The sequence below is a fragment of the Monodelphis domestica genome, chromosome 1 (genome assembly GCF_027887165.1).
Source record: "Monodelphis domestica isolate mMonDom1 chromosome 1, mMonDom1.pri, whole genome shotgun sequence".
Lineage (NCBI taxonomy): Eukaryota > Metazoa > Chordata > Mammalia > Didelphimorphia > Didelphidae > Monodelphis > Monodelphis domestica.
Genome location: NC_077227.1, coordinates 222,127,253 through 222,148,266, shown reverse-complemented (window position 1 = coordinate 222,148,266; position 21,014 = coordinate 222,127,253). Strand labels below are relative to the sequence as shown.

Genomic DNA, 21,014 nt, shown 5'->3' with positions numbered 1-21,014 from the left:
TAAGTTTGTGGAGGTCACAGGGCATGTCATTTTCATCAGGTTCAGTACAGTGTCTAGAACAGCAGTCAGAACAAGATAGATGCTCAAAAATCTTTATTAATGATGGCGATAATGACAAAAATGAAGAATTTCTCTATATTTCGGGCTACCACCTTAGTATGTGAATCATTACATTACTCTTGGTCCAGTAATTTTATTATTTTTAACATTCTCTCTACCCTTAATTTGTAGAGTTTCAAGAACTTTGAACATTGAATTTAATGAATGCTGCCAATACTGCTGGAAGGTAGACACAAGTTAATGAGCTTCAGGGGAGGGGATAGGGGGAAGAAACAAACCCAGCATACTGCCTTCAAGACTATTAATGTCACTCTGAGGAGGATGGCAACAGCTAATGTCTAGCAGGAGCAGTGGAGGGAGAAATTGCTCTGAGTTCAGGTGGGGGAGTGAGTCACCTTGAGGCTGCCATTGTTCTGAAGTTTGAGAATTATCTCCCCATTAGGAGTGGGCTCCTCCTTTGAGAAAGAGCAATACTGAGATCCAGGATTTCTGAAATGATTTGTTTTCTCTATACTGCTAGAAAACAAAGCACTATAGCTCCATTCATTTGTCACAGATCCTTAAGAAGGCTTACTCTTTTAAGTGGTATTTGGGGTTGTCACACTAGAGGGACTTCCCCATGGATGCCTATGTGCCCATCTTCATATAAAGAGACAGATGACTTAGGTTTATAGGTGTTTCCTGGCCACCCAAGTGTGGATTAGGAAAAGTCCTATCAAACACGTACTTCTCCTGTGCTATGCCTCTCCAGAGGGGAAAAAAACAAAACAAAATGGAAAAACAACTACAGAATTGGCAAGCTGCCCAGGTTTAGCACAAACATGTTAAATAATTAGTCATTTCTAAGGTAATGGAATGTAAGCTCAGAAGGAACCAAAAGGCTTTATTTTTCAGAGAAATGCAATTTTCCTGGGCTAGATTTGGCATTTTTGCATCCCTATTTAGTATAGAGGCACGGGGCTGAGGTATTAGCTTGCAGTGGTTTAAATTTGTATATTTTATTCTCATATGCTTTTAAATACCTTTTCTTAATCCCTAATTTTGAGCTCATTTTGTATGATTATCATTACTCCTTCTTGCCTGCTGAATAATAGATTCTAAATTATTCTCATTTTGGTCTTTGATTCCTTATTAAAAAATCCCGAAGCCCAACAGCTAATGATGCTGTTGATGCATAGTATTGCTGCATTTAATCAGAGAATGTTTTCTTTATTTCACCAACTCAACCTCCTTTCCCCAGTGATGTGTTTTTCCATTGTCTCTCTTATTTTTTATGCAATTTAAGTCATAGATACTAGACTCTGGGGGACAATCCTATAGGCAGCTTCAAGGAATGTACTTTACACCTAAGAGGTGTTCTCCCTTCTAATTGCCATCACTTTATGATTGACCCTTTTGTTTTGTTGTTGGCTTTGTGTACAAAACACCCAGCTGTGCAGTCATCATTGCTCCATTGCTTTCCAAGCATTTCTAGAGCAAGTAGGAAGTATACTAGTAGTCATCCAGAGCTCTTGGGTATTATAACAAAATACTTTTCTTCCCAAAGACACCTAATCTTTTCACAAATCATTCTCCAGATCTTACCAAGTGAGTAAGCCATCTTTTGGCTTTAACTTAGACTATTAAAGAGTAAAAATTGGGATTAAGGGAATTGCTTCCATTCTAATTGCAGTGTGGCCTAATAGAAAGCATACTGGACTTTAAGTCAGAAAACTTGGGTTCTTCGGCTACTCACTATACAGCTTTGCTCTTGACCTTGGGCAAGTTATTTAACCTCTCTGGGTCTCAGTTTCCTTATCTGTAAAATTATGGAGATTGATTAAATATTTTTAAGGTTCTGAAGTACTAACTATATGGTTTAATAAATGAAAACAACCATACAATGAACATTCCTATAATTTTGGCTTAGGAAAGAATTTCTTGATTTTTGTTGAGGATACATATAATGCTTTATGAAAATGAGAATTAGCATCCCTTGAGTTTTGGGAGATAATTTTTAAGACATAAGTGGAGACGTCCTAGCCAGGGATCACTAGGTTATAACAATATTTTAATAAGGCGATATTTATATTTATGGGTTACATTTTTGGGGAGATGAGACATTCTTACTGTGTTCCATGGTCATAAATTACAGACATCCAAAACTATACAGATATGTGCCATTACCATAAGCTAGAGAGGATGAGAGGAATTAGGATTTATATCTGTAAACACCCTTTCTAAAACTAAAAATAATAACTAAATGAAATAAACTAAAATAAATAAAAGAAACTAAAAATAGTTGTTTGGTTGCATTGAACCTTTTGGGACCCTATTTGGAGTTTTCTTGGCAAAGATACTGGAGTGGCTTTCCTTTTCTAGCTCATTTTACATATGAAGAAACTCAGACAAACAAGGTTAAGTGACTTTCCCAGGGTCATATTGCTAGTAAGTATGTGAGACCAGATCTGAACTCAGGGAGATGAGTCTTTTTGACTCCAGGCCCAGAATTCTCTCCAATGTGTGCCACCTAGCTTCCCAGCAAAAGGTCCCAGAGGACATTTAGTCTAATCTTCCAAAAACTAAGGCCTGGAGATATCAAAATGACTTTCCCAAAATCATGTGATAATTAGTAGCAATGCCATAAACAATGATGTGGGAATAATAATATTTCAGAATTAGAATGGACCATCTTAAATTAAGATCCAAAAGAGATTAAATGAACCACCCTAAGGTCACACTGCAATAGATGTAGACCTGAGTCAGGAACTCTTGTTTCTTGACCATGAACCTAATGATCCTCTCATTACACTATGCTGTCTTCAGTCTCTATTGGTTGAGGAAGAAAGCAAGCAAGCAAGCAAGCAAGTAAGAAAGAAAGAAAGAGAGGAAGAAAGTGCTGAAGAGAGAAAGAAAAAGATAGGAAGGAAGGAAGGAAGGAAGGAAGGAAGGAAGGAAGGAGAAGGAAGGAAGGAAGGAAGGAAGGAAGGAAGGAAGGAAGGAAGGAAGGAAGGAAGGAAGGAAGGAAGGAAGGAAGGAAGGAAGGAAGGAAGGAAGGAAGGAAGGAAGGAAGGAAGGAAGGAAGGAAGGAAGGAAGGGAAGGAAGGGAAGGAGGGAGGGAGGAAGAAAATCAAGGGACATTTATTTACAGTGGGTCAATAGAATCATTTTCCCATATGAAGGAGAGGACAATTTAATAAATGTTACCCTAGTGGGCTAACAGAATTGACACCACTTTGCACATGCAAATCATAGTCGACATAAAGCAGGAGGGAGGTTAATATAGGACAGGCAAGAGACCATTTCCAGCTGAGATAGACTTTTCTCATCTCTTGCTGGCTCAGCTGGAGAGAGGCATAAATGAGAGGCCTCCTCCCTAGCTAAACAGTCCTACTTCAATCTCTAGAAGAATAAAACGCTTCTTTAGCAGAAGTAGGTACTGAAGGGAGAATGTGGAGAATGTGGAGAACTTTGAATAGTGGTCTGTGGCCTGACAAAATTCACTGAATATAGTGATTGGCCATTTCAAAGTGCATAACAGGTTAAACTAAATGAAATTCTAAAATATTGCTGTGATGTCCAAGTATATGGGCTTAATCTTAATCTCTTAATCTCTCTATGATTCTCAATTTTCCTCATCTATAAAATAAGGGGTTTGAATGAGATGACCTCTGGGGTCACTTCCAGTTCTAAATCCCATGTCAGTTGGGAACAGAGATCAGTAATTGACTGTGAGCCTTAACTGCTGCACACTGGGAGTATAGGAGCTGGATCATGCATGGAGGTAATTTTGGGTTCCTTTAGGAATGGATCATAAATAGATTTATAGCTAAAATTCAATAAATACAAAGCCTTGAATATACAAATAAGGAACTGAGTATCAGAAAGATCTAGTATCTTGCCCAGAGTCACAGAGGAAGTAATAAACAGTCAAGATAAGGATATGAACTCAGGTCTTCTTATTCCAAATTCAACATAGTAATAATAGGTCTTATTTTTAGAGTATTTTAAAGTGTGAAAAATACTATAAATATGTCTCATTTGATTCTCACTAAAGCAATGGGTGAGGTAGGTGCTATTTTAGTTTACACATGGCACATTAAGATTCGAGAGGCTGGGTTCTACTAAGTCATACAGATACTAAATGTCTGAGGCTGAATTTGAATCCAGACCATCTTGACTCAAGGCCTAATGCTTTATTTGTTTAGGCAATGCTGTTTAATTTTGTGCTCTCCAAAAGTAAAATTGAGAGAGCAACCAATCATTCATATATTCTGAATTTAGAATGAGAAAGATACATTTTGGTGAAACATGGGCAGTTGTATCTAGATCTTGAATACCCTGGTCCTCTCTTCCTGGTAACTTGTAGAGACAACTGGCAGCATACTGGGTCCAGAGTTGGGACTTTGGAGTTCAAAATTGTCTTTAGACACTCTATAGTTATATGACCCTGGGCAAGTCATTTAATCTCTGCCTCAATTTCCTCAACTATGTAAAGTGAGAATAATAATATCACCTATCTCACAAGGTTGCTGTGAAGATTAAATGAGATAATATTTATAAAAATTAATTAAGATAGTGCCTGGCACATAGTAAGGGCTTCATAAATGGTTACTTCTTGTATTCCTTTCCCTTCCCCCTTGTAACCCCATAGGTGCTTCAGGAAATCACAGTATTAGAGAATTCATATGCAAGACTGTGAGGGCAATCAGCTTACAAAAGCTTTATTTATGTATTTACAAGATTCACTCTTACACCTTATTGGTGTATGGGTGTATAGATGTTCTGGGAGGACTAGCGTCCTTTCCAGGGCTGCTTATTGACTTTTGGGGTCTCCCTGGCACTCAACTCTCATTTATGGTTCCACACCCCAATAAATCTTCTTGGCAGATGGTTTAAATCAGGTTGAAGGTAACCAATGGGCTGCAAACCCATCAATGAGTTAGTGAGATGTCTACCCCAAGCATGGGAAGAATTCCCCTGGTGGAATGGGCCAAAGAGAACAATTTGTTCCAACAGTCTTGAAGGCAGCTCAAGGCACTGTGGAAAGCTTAGAGTTTAAGGAGACACTGACAAGGCCAAGTTCATCTATTTCATCCCAAGCCACCATCAGTCATCCTGACTTTTGTCTTGCTACTGGACTTCAGTGACTTTGGAAGAGAGTGAGACTGAAGACAGTGTAACCCTGCCTCACTTAAGTCCAGTTCTGTACAAGTCAAGACATCACTCAGTCATGCCATTGGTCCTCTTGGATACTGAAAGGCAAACAACCATGACAAACAATGATCACATCTAACCTCCAACAGAATCATCACTTGATTTAATCAACATATTAGCCACATCTGAAAACATGTTTCATTTTGCACTTCTAGAGTACCTGTTCTCTTGTGAGAGGTGTGAGGGATGATGCTTCCTCATCAGTGTTTTGAAGTCATATGATTGGTTAGATCAGGTTATTTCATTCATTAGATTTCAGAAATGTTTCCATGCTATTTTCTTTTCATTTTTTGAGGATATCATCCAGTTATTCTGATTCTGCTTATTTCCTTCCTCGTCCCTCACTGAATTTTATATTTCTTTCCAAATTTCTCTGGATACTTCATTATTTTTTTCTGACAATACAATAACATTCTTGTGTATTTATATGTCACGCTTTATTTATCATTCCCTAATCAATGAACTTCCACTTTGTTTCCAGTTCTTTGCTTCCAAACATAATTCTGCTTTGAATATTTTGGCATATGTGAGAAATTTTTTTTCTGCTCTTGACTTTCTACCAGACATATGACTAAGTAGTTTGTTACTGCTGAGTGAAAGAGTATATAATGTTTAATTACCTTTTTTTGTATAATTCCAAATTGCTAGGTACACAATCTGGGCCAATTCATACCTTGGTCAATAGAGCATTAATGTGTCTCAATTCCTACAGTTCCTCCAACATTGCCCTTTTTTGTGTTTTAACATTGTTGAAATTTTCTTGCATGAATTTCAGGAAATGGAGTTTTAAATTGTCTAATACTATTAATGCTGATCTGGAACATTGTTCATATTGTTGTTTATAGCATTCGTTTCTTTGGAAAATTTCCTGTCCATATACTTTGATCACTTATATTTCCAGGGAGTTGATCTTATTGCAGTTTGTGTTGTTGGGCTTATCACACACTAGATTATTACATTCAGTTGTTTAAATTATGTTTCCTGATTGCTGCTTGGATACTTTTTTTGTTTGTTTTTAAACTCATAAAAATAATTTCTATAATAATTTATTATTTTCTCTTCTTTATAATTTTTCCTATTCCCTATGAAATTCTTTCCTTTTCCTTTTCCTTATCAATTTTATTATTTGATTTAATTCTGTAGAACAACTTATTTGTACTTTGATTGCATTGGCACTAAGCCTTTATATTAATTTTTAAAATTTCATGTTTTTTAGAATTTGTGTGCAGTACTGGTAGTCTAGTTGCTATGAAACTAAAACTAAAATTTTATAAAAGTGTTTAATATACTTAATTCATTCATATGACTCAATTATTAAAATTAATCACTTTTTAATTTTTTATTTCCTTTATTTCTGCAAAATGTTTGCCTCTAATATTTAAAAAAATCCTTAATTATCTTGAAACTATATTGGGAATTATCAAACATTTTATACATTTTGTAGCTCTTTAGGATGGAATTTCTTTTTCTGTTTTCTCCTGATAGGTTGTATCAGTAATAAGTATTAAGATGTTTACCTTTTATCAGTTTGTTTTTATCCTAATTATTTATTGCTTAATACATTTTCAATTTTTAATTGAATTACTACAATTCTCTAAGCAAATCACCATAATGTCTACAAATATAGTTTTTTTTTTCTTCTCACCTATTTTCCCTCTAAGTTTCTTTTTGTTCCATTTTATCCATTTAACATTTATGGAATTATATCATATAATAAAGGTGACAATACACAAGGTTATTTTAACTTTTATGCCATTGGAAAAGCTTTTAATGGTTTTCCATTAAAAATGATTCTAGGTTTGATTTTAGATAAATACCCATTATCATATCAAAGAAAGTTTATTTTTATATTTTTATACTTTATTGAATACCTGACAAAAATCCAATGCTATATAAGTAAAAAATATTTTCTATATTAAACTCTTTGATAATTTTAAAAATTGTCTTTTATTTCTTCCAGGTTTTATTTCAATACAATTTTAATATTAATTTTCTGACTTTCAGCAATCCATTTTCTCCCTTCCTCTTCTGTCCTCCACCCTTTGAAAGAAGGGATATAATAAGATATAAGTTGTACATTTTTATGACATAATACGTATTTCCCATGTTGTGAAACAGGACACATATTGCCTTCACTGGAGAATAATTCATGGAGCAAATAAATTGAAGAATGGTATGTTTCAATCTGCATTCAGACTCTACCTCTTCTTTTTTTATTATGAGTCTCTTGGAGTTGTCTTAGATTCTTGCCTTGTTGATAAGTGTTAAGTAATTCACAGTTCATTATCATATATTCTTATTGCAATATTTTATTCATTTTTGCTGTATTAATTATTGCTATTAGTCTATAGTTTTTGTTTTCTTTCAGTAAACTGTATTTCCTTCATCCTATTATGACCATATTGTGTCATCAACAGGACATTGATAAAGGGCCTTTTATGTCTATTTTTGCAATTTATAATGCAAAATTAGAGTGAAATGGACTTAAAACATTTCATAGAAATAATTTAAAAGACTAGATGTTCAGATTTTTTATGTGTTATTTTATCCTTGTTCAAGAAATGTCTCAGATTAAGCTATTTAATTTTTTTATTTCTTGTTTTCACATAACAAGATAAATTACTTTCTAACTATATATTTTGTTTCTTTATGTTTTGTGAGCTCCCATTTTTCATATTTTAATTTTTAATGCTGATAATTTTGTTCTCTCTCTCCCAACAAAATTAACCAGCGATTTAAAAAATAGCTTAGTTTTATTCACCAATTCAATAGATGACTTTTTTCAATTTTATCTTTTTGATTTTTAGAATTTATTTTCTTTGATTACTTGTGATATTTAATAGGTTTATTCTATATGTATTTTCCTAGTGGTATAATTGAAAATTGAATCATTAATTGATTTTCTTTTTTTAATTTTCACTTTTCCTAGTAGTTCCAGGCAATTTTTTCCCCCTCACATTTTTTTCAGGTCAAGTAATTTTTCCTTCCTTTTAATTTCTTTCCATCCTTTTAATTTCTTTCCTGTTTTTTTGATTGCCAACTATTTGTGCTAGGGTTTGTATATTCTTTTTAAAGCAATTTATTCTCTTTTCAATGCATTCTTCAGAGGGGCTAATTTTACTCTTACTTGTTATTAAATTTTTTTAATTTACTTTTAGAGACAGGTCCTCTCCTGTTTTTCTAAGATCCAACTTGTAATTGTTAAGGATTTTTTCTTCTTCTTCGAGAATTTAATTTTGTAATTTAAGTAGTATTTTAATCTTGCCTTTGGATATGGCTTGTCAACATCCTCTACCTTGCTATTTTTTTCAAATTATTTTGGCTTTCCAACTGCTGTACTTAACTGTCATAGAATTCTTTGATATAAGACTCAGAGTTGGAATGGTGGCCCAAAAGAAGTCACATCTATCTCTGGGTCCTCAGCTAAGAATTACTAGCAAGCTTGGTTGTTAGCACATTCACCTTTAGTAGCCCTGAACTGGAAATCTTACATTTGATGAGAGTAGTTGAAACTTATCTCCTAGCCTCTGTGTATTTTCCTTCCCAAATACTTATTTTATTTTACACACACACACACACACACACACACACACACACACACACACACACACACACACAAAAGCACTTTCCAACATTTTAAAAAGAATTTTTTGTCTAAAATTCTCTCTGTCCCTCTCCTGCTACACTGAGATGGTAAACAATCTGATATAGATTTTACAATGCAATCATGTAAAACATTTCCCCATATTATTACTTTAGTGGAAGGAAGCTTGAACAAAAAATAATTAAAAAGAAAGTGAAAAAAATTGTTTTGGTCTGGATTCAGACCACATCTCTGGAAGCAGATGGCATTTTTATTATGAGTCTTTTGGGATTGATTTTTGGATCATTGTATTACCGAGAATAGCTAAGTAATTCATAGTTTTTCATTATACAGTATTCCTATCACTGTTCACAATATTCTTCTGGTTCACCCTGCTTCAGTTTGTATGTCTATCCGATTTTCTGAGATCTTCTTCTTCATCATTTCTTAGAGCACAATGATATTCCATTGTAATTATATACTATAATTTACTCAGCTATTCCCCAATTAATGGATATCCTCTCACTTTCCAATTCTTTGCCCCAATACCCCCCCCCAAATTTTGTTAAATATTTTTGCACATATAGTTTCTTCCCTTTTTTTTTTTTTTTGGCTCTCTGGGATTCAAACCTCATAATGTTATTACTGGGTCAAAAGATATGTACTGTTTTATAGCCCTAGGTGCATAGGTACTAATTGCTCTCCAGAATGGCTGAATCACTTCACAACCCCCCCCCAAAAGTCCATTCATGCTTCAATGATCTCACATCATCTCCAAGTTCTGTCATTTTTCTTTCATATCATAATAGGCAATCTGAGATGAATGGGGTGGTAACTAAGGGTTATTTTAATTCTCTAATGACAATTTAGAACATTTTTGCATACTATTGAGTTTTAATTATTTTATCAGAAAACTGCCTTTTAATATGCATTGACCATTTATCAAATGGGGAATGACTTGTATTCTTATATATTCAACTCATTTATTTATTGAGAAATGAGGCCTTTATTAGAGAGATTTATCATAAAATTTTTGGACCTTTATGATTACTATGTGATTTCCTTCCTATTTACTCTTATTTAGTTTCTGACCACCACATCCCCAAATTTGCCTTTTTTCTATTAGTCCAACACCCCTTCTTTTATCTTCTTTTCTTACTTTCCCCAATTGAAATTTATGTTCATCTTTGAGTTAAATCCAACGAGAATAAGGTTCACATGCTCCCCTTCACACCTCTCCCATCTACCCCTCCATTGGAAAACCTCTTTCATGCCTCTTTTTTTTCCTCATAGTTCTTTTTATTTTTTTTCCATTTGAATTAATTTATTTAGTCAATTTAGAACATTATTCCTTGGTTACAATAATCACATTATTTCCCTCCCTGCCCTCCACCGGCTCTTCCCACAACCAACATGCAATTTCATTGGATATTACTTTGCTTGTGTCCTTGATCAGAACCTATTTCCATGTTGTTGTTTACACTAGAATGTTCATTAATCTACATCCACAACCATATCCCTTCGATCCATGTATTCAAGCAGTTGTTTTTCTTTGGTGTTTTTACTCCCACTGTGTTTCCTCTGGATGTGGATAGTGGTTTTCCTCGTAGGTTCCTCCAAGTTGTTCAGGGTCATTTCATTGCCACTAATGGAGAAGTTCATTACATTCGATTGTACCACAGTGTATTAGTCTCTGTGTACAATGTTTTCCTGGTTCTGTTCCTCTCACTCTGCATCACTTCCTGGAGGTTGTTCCAGTCTCCATGGAATGCCTCCACTTTATTATTCATTTTAGCACAATAGTATTCCATCACCAACATATACCACAACTTGTTCAGCCATTCCCCAGGTGAAAGGCATTCCCACATTTTCCAATTTTTTTGTCACCACAAAGAGTGCAGCAATGAATATTCTCATATATGTCTTTTTCCTTATTATCTCTTTGGGGTACAAACCCAGCAGTGCTATGGCTGGACCAAAGGGCAGTCAGTATTTTATCGCCCTTTGGGCATAGTTCCTAATTGCAATCCAGAATGGTTGTATCAATTCACAACTCCACCAGCAATGAATTAACTTCCCAACTTTGCCATATCCCCTCCAGCATTGATTACTTTCCATAGCTGTCACGTTAGCAAATTTGCTACAACCTCAGAGTTGTTTTGATTTGCATTTCTCTGATTATCAGAGATTTAGAACACTTTTACGTGTGCTCATTAATACTTTTGATTTCTTTAAGTGAGAATTGCCTATTCATGTCACTTCACCATTTATCATTTGGAGAATGGCTTGATTTTTTGTACAATTGGTTTAGCTCTTTATAAATTTGAGTAATTAGACCTTTGTCAGAGGTTTTTGTTATATTGTTTTCCAATTTGTTGCTTCACTTCTAATTTTGGATGCATTAGTTTTATTTGTACAAAAACTTTAATTTGATGTAATCAAAATTATTGATTTTACATTTTGTGATTTTTTCTAGCTCTTGCTTGGTTTTAAAGTCTTTCCTTTCCCAAAGATCTCACAAGCATACTATTCTGTGTATACCTAATTTTCTTATAATCTCCTTCTTTATATTCAAGTCATTCACCCATTCTGAGTTTATCTCTGTGTAGGGTGTGAGATGTTGATGCAAACCTAATCTCTCCCATACTGTCTTCTAATTTTCCCAGCTATATTTATCAAATAGTGGATTTTGGTCCCAAAAGCTTGGATCTTTGGGCTTATTATAGACTGTTTTGCTGAGGTCTCTTAACCCAAGACTAATCCACTGATCCTCTTTTCTGTCTCTTAGCCAGTACCAAATTATTTTGATGACCACTGCTTTATAGTATAGTTTGAGATCTGGGACTGCAAGGCCTCCTTCCTTCACAATTTTTTTCATGATTTCCCTGGATATCCTTGATCTTTTGTTCATCCAAATGAACTTTGTTATGTTTTTTTTTCTAATTCAGTAAAAAATTTTAATAAAAAACGTTTTTGGTAGTTCAATGGGTATGGCACTAAATAAGTAAATTAATTTGGGTAGAATTGTCATTTTTATTATGTTAGCTTATCCTACCCATGAGCAACTGATGTTTTTCCAATTGTTTAAATTTAGTTTTAATTGTGTGGAGAGTGTTTTCTAGTTGTGTTCATATAGTTCCTGTGTTTGTCTGGGCAGATAGATTCACCACTTCTTTTTTCCATATGGCTAGTTCTGCCTTTTAAGTAGTTCTCTTTAGTGCTTTTTTGTATGACTTTTTCTACTTGGCCAAATCTTACTTTTAAACATTTCTTCTCTTCAATGGATTTTTGGGCCTCTTTTAACAATTGATCTATTTTGTTTTTTAAGATATTAATTTCTTCAAAAAATTTTGCCTCCTTTACTAAGTTGTTGACTCTTTTTAATAATTTTCCTGTACCATTTTTATTTCTTTTCCTAAGTTTTCTTCTATCCCTCTGATCTGAATTTTAAGTTCCTTTTTGAGTTCCTCTATTAATTATATTTGGGGCTTAAGACAAATTAATATTTTTCTTGGAGGCTTTGGATTCATCAGTGTGGACTTTGTTGTATTCTTCTGAGTTTGTGCTTTGGTCTTCTCTGTCACCAAAATAATGTTCTATGTTGAGTTTCTTTTTGGTTGTTTGCCTATTTTCCAACTTTTTTTTTCTTTTCTTTTAATATAAACTGTTACAGATAGATGTTCTGTTCCTTTTGTGAAGGGAGTACTGTTTCCAAGATTTAGGTTCTTTGTGTTAGTTTCAGAGCTAGTTCTGGTGTTCTACAAGTTTTCAGTTCTTCAAAGGCAGTGTGATGTTGGAAGCATTATGTTTAATAATCTTCTGACCTGTGCTATGGTTTGTGAGTAACCACAATTACTCTTTTCTGCCTTTGAACTATAACTAGGGTCTTATGATCCCCTTGGCCTCAAGAGCTAAGACCATGACCAAGGACTATGATCTTGATCTGCATATGGACAATGTCTTGCACCCAGAGTCATCAAAGGGACCCCTGAAATACTTCTGAGCAGTTGTCCAGTCCCATTTATGATCTGTGTCTGAGACTTTCAAAAGGCTTTCATGCTGTGTCAGTCATTCCTAAGGCATATTGCTTTTCTGGGACCTGCCTTGCCAGGGTGATTTGTGTCTACTCTTATGCTGATGTGATAGGCCTTTTGTGTAGGCCTTCCAAGTTGTTTTGAGCTGGGAAATTATTTCAAGTCATTTTTTGTGGGTTATGATGCTTTAGAATTTGCTTTGAGGTAATATGGTAGAAAGCAGCTGGGTCTATATAGTTTCTCTGTCATCTTGGCTCCACCCCACCCCTCTCCCAAAGTCTTAGGTGGTGTAATAGTTATAGGGATTGTAGGGAATTGAAGAAGGACAGAAGGTAAGGAAGGTTTGTAACAGGGAATGGAGGAGTTGAAGGAAGAGAAGGAATATGGCTGCTGGTGAGGTAAAAGGAGAGATACCTCTTTTGAAAGGCTTTCTTTGAAAATTGGGGTTCCTGAGAAATGGGCCACCTATGATAGTCAGAGGGGATGTCTTCTCTGTTGATTGATGTTGAAGATCCCTAGAGCAGGTAAGCATGGACCCCTCTGAGAGACAAGCCTCTCCCCGGACCAAGGTCCCCAGCAGGGGTCCAATAAGAGCCATTTATGTTTGAATGCCTGTCCTTAGGTTCAGCTCCTTCTATGTCCCTGAAATGATAGTCCTCTCATCTGACTGTGGGTTATTTAACTCAAGATGAATTCAATAATGAGTTTGGATTGGGAAGATATCGGGGAAGAATGAATCAGGATTTCCCTAGATTGGGTTTGAGTCTCTCTCAATTTTTGAACTGAGACCAGGCCTTGCAGGCTGGTGGTGGGTTTCTTTTATTCTTATCTATCCTAATCTGTGCTAGCTTTCTTAAGTTCAAAGTCTTTAGCAGTAAGAAGCAAGAGAAAGAAAATATTCTGACCTTCAGAACTTTTTGGGCCTATCTCTTCGGGCTGACATCCCTAAATATCGGCCTTACAGTTCAAATGGCTCCCCTTAAATTGTTTTGTTCGATCACATGATCACAGGAATCTAGATAGAGCACACAGTTGGGAAAATCAGGAATGGAGGTACTTCTATCCTGAGGCAGGGAGAGAGTGCTACTTCCAGTCCCAGGGCCAGGAAAGACCCTCCGGAGACCAACTGTCACTCTCCAAGTTTCCCTTCCCCCACCAACTGTCAGTCTTGTCAATATCTTTTCTCTAACATTCCAACTGCTGTTTGTTCCACCTGAGTGGCAGAAAGTCTAAGACTTGCTTCATTTTTCCTTTCCAAAGTGCGATATCTGAGAAGGAATGCCAGTAGTGTTTGAATTTTACCATGCTGGAGGCACTCTCACTAGAGGGGAGGAACTTAAGCTTGATGACTCCTAGTCAAGGATCTTGTTCTCTGTATTCTTCAACCTCCATAGCTACAGAGGGCGGATCAAGAAACTCCCTAACTACTGACTCCAGTCTAGTTTCTTATTTTAGCTTTTATTTTTTTGGTGAATATGGGAATTATTTCAATGGTATTTCTCTTTGGGATTTTTGATCTTCTGATTCAGTTAACATTGTTTTTCTTCATCTCTAAAGTTATTCTTAAAAAGCTCGACTTGATTGGAAACTTTCATGTTGCCATATTTGCCAAACTTCCGACAAAAACATATTTTTCTTGTCCTTTCTTCTTTCCAGAGAGCCATAGAAGGTTACCAACTATCTGCTCTGGTTAACCCAACATTTTCATTTCAAAAAATATCCACAGCAGCCATGAGGTTTGAAGGAAGCTAGTGGTCTAAAACACAGGCTTCCTGAATTCTGGTTTGATAACTACTCAAATAAAGCATTTTTTTTTCACTAGGGTAAAAATTCTGATCAAAATGAGAGGCCAGCTGAATACTCTGAACCTACCTGAGTATCTTACCTTGGAGTTTGGACACCTATATATATATACGGAACTAAAATCTCTGTCAAACTCATTGGTGTGCCCAGATTGTTCATGGAAATACTGCCCAAACTACTGTTTTATACCTCTCCTATTTTAAACTTTTTCATAAAGTACATGTATTTGGCAAAAAAAAAAAGTTATTTTAAAGAGACAAAATCCTGTTTTGAAAGTATTCCATATCCATGTTCCTTTAAAAAATTAACAAACTGGCTATTTCAAGAATCTCTATTTTCAATTTAGTTATCCCATACTTCCTTAAAGACACTATCTTGTTTAGCTCAACTGGTTCACTTGCTGACTCCCAAACATGGCTTAAATGAGTCTGGGGGCTTTTGTTCATGCTGTTAACTTTTCTCAAATCAACTTTCTTATCCAGTCTTATTGAGGTCCTACGCATTCTTCAAAGCCTGCTTCAAATCCAAAATTATTTATAAAGCCTTCCCTAGTTATCTCAGCTAGAAATGATCTCTCCTTCCAATGAACTTTCAGAGAACCCTTATCTGTGCCTTTCAGAGGACAGATGATTATTTTCTTGCATTTTAGTTATTTGTAGGCATGTTTTATACATGCAATCAGATGGTAAAATCCTAGAAGGAACTATGTCTGTCTTTTACTCCTTTGTGTCCCATTTGAATGTGAGCTTTTGGGAGGCAGGTTTTTTTTTTTGCCTTTCTTTGTAACCCCAGTGTTTAGCACAATGCCTGGCACATTTACTTGATAAATATTTGTTGCCAGGACAACCATACCATCTAGTCCATTATCTTGCTTATTGTAAGTTCCCAAAAAAATAAATATTTGTTGAAGGAATGATGAACAGTTTGTCTCTCTTATAACAGTTACAAAATCAGTTCCAAATAATGGTAATCAAAATATTGCCACCAGCAGACATTTTTAAACAGAAAAGACTTCATGGTAATTGTCTGAGCAATCATTTGGCAAATAATTTTTAAAGCAGCTATTACATGCCAGGTCACATCCTGAAACTGAAGGCTGCCAAAAAACAATCTCCAATGACAAATATATCAATAATGACAGATATATTCTCCACCAATTAAGAGAAGCAGGACATCCTCCATCTTATTCTTTCAAAAGAACAAAACACAGGAGATCCAAAAAGTCCCAGGGTAATTTTGTGCAATTAAAGCTTAGTGTTTAATTCTAAGCTTTAATATAGTTTTTAGTTTAGTTTTTTAATGCAGTTTTAAGCTAAAGCATAATGGTTAATTTGAAGCTCATATAGCTTAAAACAGCACTAAGACTTCCAGGACACCCTGTATAAAGAAAGATTACTTGTACATGCTACCTTGCCCATACCATAACCAAGTTTGAACACCATGGCAAAAATCTGAGGCTTTAATAGCAGGAGTCTAATTAGCAACTAGAGGGTTGAAAGTTACTCTTATATAATATTTTCAGTTATGAATGAGTGAGCAGATATGCCTTTTGGGCTTGGTAAATGAATCAAAAATTTTCCTTAACAACTCAAAGACAGATGGCATTACAACCTTATCTGAGAGCTTTATAGAGACTACTCAATCATCATAATTTTCCCCAGTGTACCATTATAGATGTTGTGTTGTTTTGGATTGGCAAACATCAGTATTTTGGGAGTTTGGTTTCAGATTCAGATAAGCACCTCAGGTTTATCCTGCATCCTCAGAACATTCAACAGATCCTCATGGATCTTGAGAAATCTTGAGAAATCAAATATTAATAAAATGCAGGCATTTCCTTAATTTTCAAGTATACAGATTGTATATGTATGACTTGAGACCAGAGAGTAATTCAGAAAGACCCTGAACAAACCAAAGCTATAGATTAAAAAAGCAAAGAGCATCCTGAAATCAAACTACAAGAATGTATTTAACATGCTGTTCTGCTAACCACCTCAGAGATGCACATAAACAAACACAAATACACATGAACATGCACACATGCCTGTGTGCCTAGAGACAAAATGCACTTTAAGCTTTAAAAGCTATATATTTATATATACACACATATATGCACACATTCTGCAGACATGAACACATTCATATTATATGTGTATATATACAACTAAACACCTATAATCTATTGTCAGTATGCTATTGTAGGGTATACACATACATATATATTTTATATATGTATATATATATATATATATATGCCTTGAAGGTCATTGAGATCTGTGTTCAAATTCTATTTCCTAGTATTCATAGCTATGTGAATATGTTTAAACTGAACAATCTTTCCAGCCTTAGTTTCCCTGTCTGTGAAATGGGGTTAACATTATCTGTTGTATTGAAGGATTGAATGAGTTGAAGTAGACAACAAACTACATAAATCTCATTTATAATTAGTTGGGGAGACAAGCATAGTAAAAATAGAACAGTGAATAAGATATTCAAAAAGTTGTGTATTGAAGTAATAAAGTGCTAAATCGCAAAGCTCTGAAAATTAAAGAACAAGATAGTACATGTTAAAGTGAAAAATGCTCAGAATAACTAGTAAGGAACAAGGCAAAAGGAGCAAGAGAAGATTGTTGGCATCATTAAGAAAGGATGCACAAAGGAAGTAAAACTTATCCTAAAGGATGAATAAAACATGGAAGAGCAAGGAGAAAGGTGGAGATCAGTTTATGACAATGTCAGTTTCATATTAAGAAATAGGGGTTGCTAGCAGATTGGCTAACATGACAGCTATGCAAAGTAATGAATGCTGGAGGGGATGTGGCAAAGTGGGGACATTAATTCATTGCTGGTGGAGTTGTGAATTGATCCAACCATTCTGGAGGGCAATTTGGAACTATGTCCAAAGGGCGATAAAAGACTGTCTGCCCTTTGATCCAGCCATAGCACTGCTGGGTCTGTACCCCAAAGAGATAATGGACAAAAAGACTTGTACAAAAATATTCATAGCTGCACTCTTTGTGGTGGCCCAAAACTGGAAAACGAGGGGATGCCCATCAATTGGGGAATGGCTGAACAAATTGTGGTATATGTTGGTGATGGAATACTATTGTGCTAAAAGGAATAATAAAGTGGAGGAATTCCATGGAGACTGGAACAACCTCCAGGAAGTGATGCAGAGCGAGAGGAGCAGAACCAGGAAAACATTATACACAGAGACTGATACATTGTGGTACAATCGAAGGTGATGGACTTCTCCATTAGTATCAATGCAATTTCCCTGAACAATCTGCAGGGATCTTAAAAAAAATACTACCCACAAGCAGAAGATAAACTGTGGGAGTAAAAACACCGCTGAAAAGCAACTGCTTGACTACAGGGTTGGAGGAGATAAGACTGAGGAGAGACTCTAAATGAACACTATAATGCAAACTCCAACAACAGGGAAATGGGTTCGAGTCAAGAACACATGTGATAACCAGTGGAATCATGCGTCGGCTATGGGAGAGGGAAAGGCAGGGGGGGGGGGGGGAAAGGGGAGGGGAGGAAAAGAAAACGATCTTTGTTTCCAGTGAATAATGTATGAAAACGACCAAATAAAATAATATTTAAAAAAAGAAAGAAAAAAAAAGAAATAGGGGTTGCAATACAGGGTAGTGCAGTGAGCTAAATTATGGTAGTCAAATCACCAAGTATTTATTAAGCACCTGCTATATGGCAGGCATTGAGCGAAGACACTGTATCATGTTGGAAATGGTAGGTAAAAGACTAGATTTTTGATGCAGTTGTCAATGAGGAGCAATTATACATTTTTGAATAGAATAACTTTGTATTAAAAGTGGTATTTTAGAAAGATTACTCCTGCTTTGAAAAGCAGTCAGGAAAATGCATGTAATTTTATATTGTTGTGAAAGTAGACTTTGATCTTCTATCACTTTTTGGGGGTGGGATTGGTAATAAGAAGCTCCAAGATTGTTGTTGTTAATGATGGTGTCTTTGGAAAGAATTTATTTGCCTGTAAATTAATCTTCCAGTACTTTCATTATAATGGCTCCTTTGATATGCTTCTCTTCTGTATATTTGGTCTAGTCAAGCTCTTTTCAGGATCTTTGCTTATTTCAGGTCTTTTCAATTCTTTGCATAGCAGTTTGGGGATATTATCTTAAAGTAAAATATTTAGTAGGACTTTCCCTTTATGATGAAAGAATTGTCATAAAAATCTTAAATATCTTTTAGTTTTTAAAAATTCATTTTACTTTCAGTTTTATCTACTAGTGATTTAGAATGATTGCTTAGTCAGGTCTCTAACCAAGGCTTTATGAACCTTTCTATTTTATTCTGTTTCATGAGGTAATTCTTCTCATAATCTTTTTACTTTGAAGTATTTACTTTTTTTAAGTTATCATTTTAATTATAACATGCTATATGAAACAACAATTATATGCATTTTTGTTATATGTAATAGATTATAATAAATATGCTTATCCAAGAGAAACAAATTTTCACATTAACTATGTCCAAAAATATATGTCTCATTCTTTTCTCCCTTGCCCTCACATCCAAAGAAGGCAGGCAATAAGATATAACTTGTACATATATTATTATATAATACATATTCCCCCATTCATCATGTTGTGAAACAAGATACATATTATTTATAACAGAGAAAGATTCATGTAGGAAATTAAGTGAAGAATGGCATGTTCAGTCTTCATTTGGACTCTGTTCTTTCTATGGTGGAGGATATCCTTTTTTATCATGAATTCCTTGGAATTATCCTGGATTATTGCCTTGCTGATAATAGTTATTACATTCACAGATGATCATCACATATTATTGTTGTTACTATGTATAAAATTCTCCTGGTTCTGCTCCCTTCATTTGCATCACTTCATATGAGTCTTTCCAGGTTTTTTATTTTGTAATAACCTATTTTTGCATTTCTTATGACAAAATAGTATTCCGTTATAATCATAAAACACAATTTTTTTGACCATTCCCAAATTGGTGCACATCCCTTCAGTTTCTTATGCTTTGCCACCATAAGAAAAGCTGCTATAAATATTTCAAAACTTAGGGTTTTTTCCCCTTTTTCCTTGATGACTTCAGGAAATAGACCTAATAGTGTCATTAAAGGGTCAAAAAGTATAGATAGTTTTATAACTCTTTGAATATAACTCCAAAATATTTAGATCATTTTCTAATTCCACTAACAATGTATTATTGGCTTTATTTTTAACATCCCCTGAAACACTAGTCATTTCATTCTTTTATCATTTTATCCAATCTAATAGGTGTGGAACAATATCCAAGAATTGTTGATTTATATTTCTCTAATCAATAACGATTTAGAGCATTTTTCATATACCTATCTATAGCTTTGGTTTCTTCATCCAAAAGCTGTCTTTCATATCTTTTCAACATTTAGTTATTATATTCTTATATTTTTGAGATAGACCTCTTAAATATGTTAGATATATGATATCTATCTGAGAAATTATTTTTAAAAATTTTTACCAACTTAATTACTTTCCTTCTAATCTTGGCTACATTAGTTTTATTGTACAAAGCCTCTTAAATTTAATACATTCAAAATTAGCTATTTTACATTTCATAATTATTTCTATCTCTGGTTTATTCATAATTTCTTTTCCTGTCCATAAATCTGGTAGGTAATATGTTCCCAATTCTTCTAAGTTGTTTTTATTATCTCCTTTTATGCCTAGATCATATTCATTTAGATCTTATTTTGACAAATGGTGTAAGATACTGGTCTAGATCTAGTTTTTGTCAAACTGTTTTTTAGTTTTGCCAATAATTTTTACTAAATAGTGAATTCTTTTTCTAAAAACTTGGAACTTTACCTTTGTCAAAGACTGTTACTATAAATTTTACAACTTTTTATTGTATCTCTATTCTGTTCTATTGAGATACTATTCTGTCTCTTAGTCATTATCAGATGCTTTTGGTAATTCATAATATAGGTTGAAATCTGGTTCTGTTAGACCTCCTTACTTTAACTTTTTTCATTATTTCCTTTGACATTATTACTTTTTGTTTTCTAAATGAATTTTATTATTTTTTTCTAGTTGAATAAAAATTTTTGGTAATTTAATTGGTATATCATTGAATCAATAAATTAATCTAGATAGAATTGTCACTTGAATTATATTGGGCCTGTCCATCCATAAACAATTAATATTTAAATATGACTTTATTTGTATAAAAGTGCTTTTTAATTATATTCATATAGTTTCTGGATTTGTTTTAGAAGATATATTTCTAGATATTTTATTCCTTTTATGGTTAATTTGAATGTGTTATCTCTTACACTCTCATCT

General features: G+C 34.4%; 1 long non-coding RNA gene across 2 annotated transcripts in view; it reads left to right on the top strand.

Annotated features, from left to right (window-relative positions):
- Positions 1–21,014, top strand: part of LOC130456292 (uncharacterized) — a 167,192-nt gene that overhangs the window by 26,519 nt on the left and 119,659 nt on the right. The gene's annotated exons all lie outside the window — the stretch shown is intronic.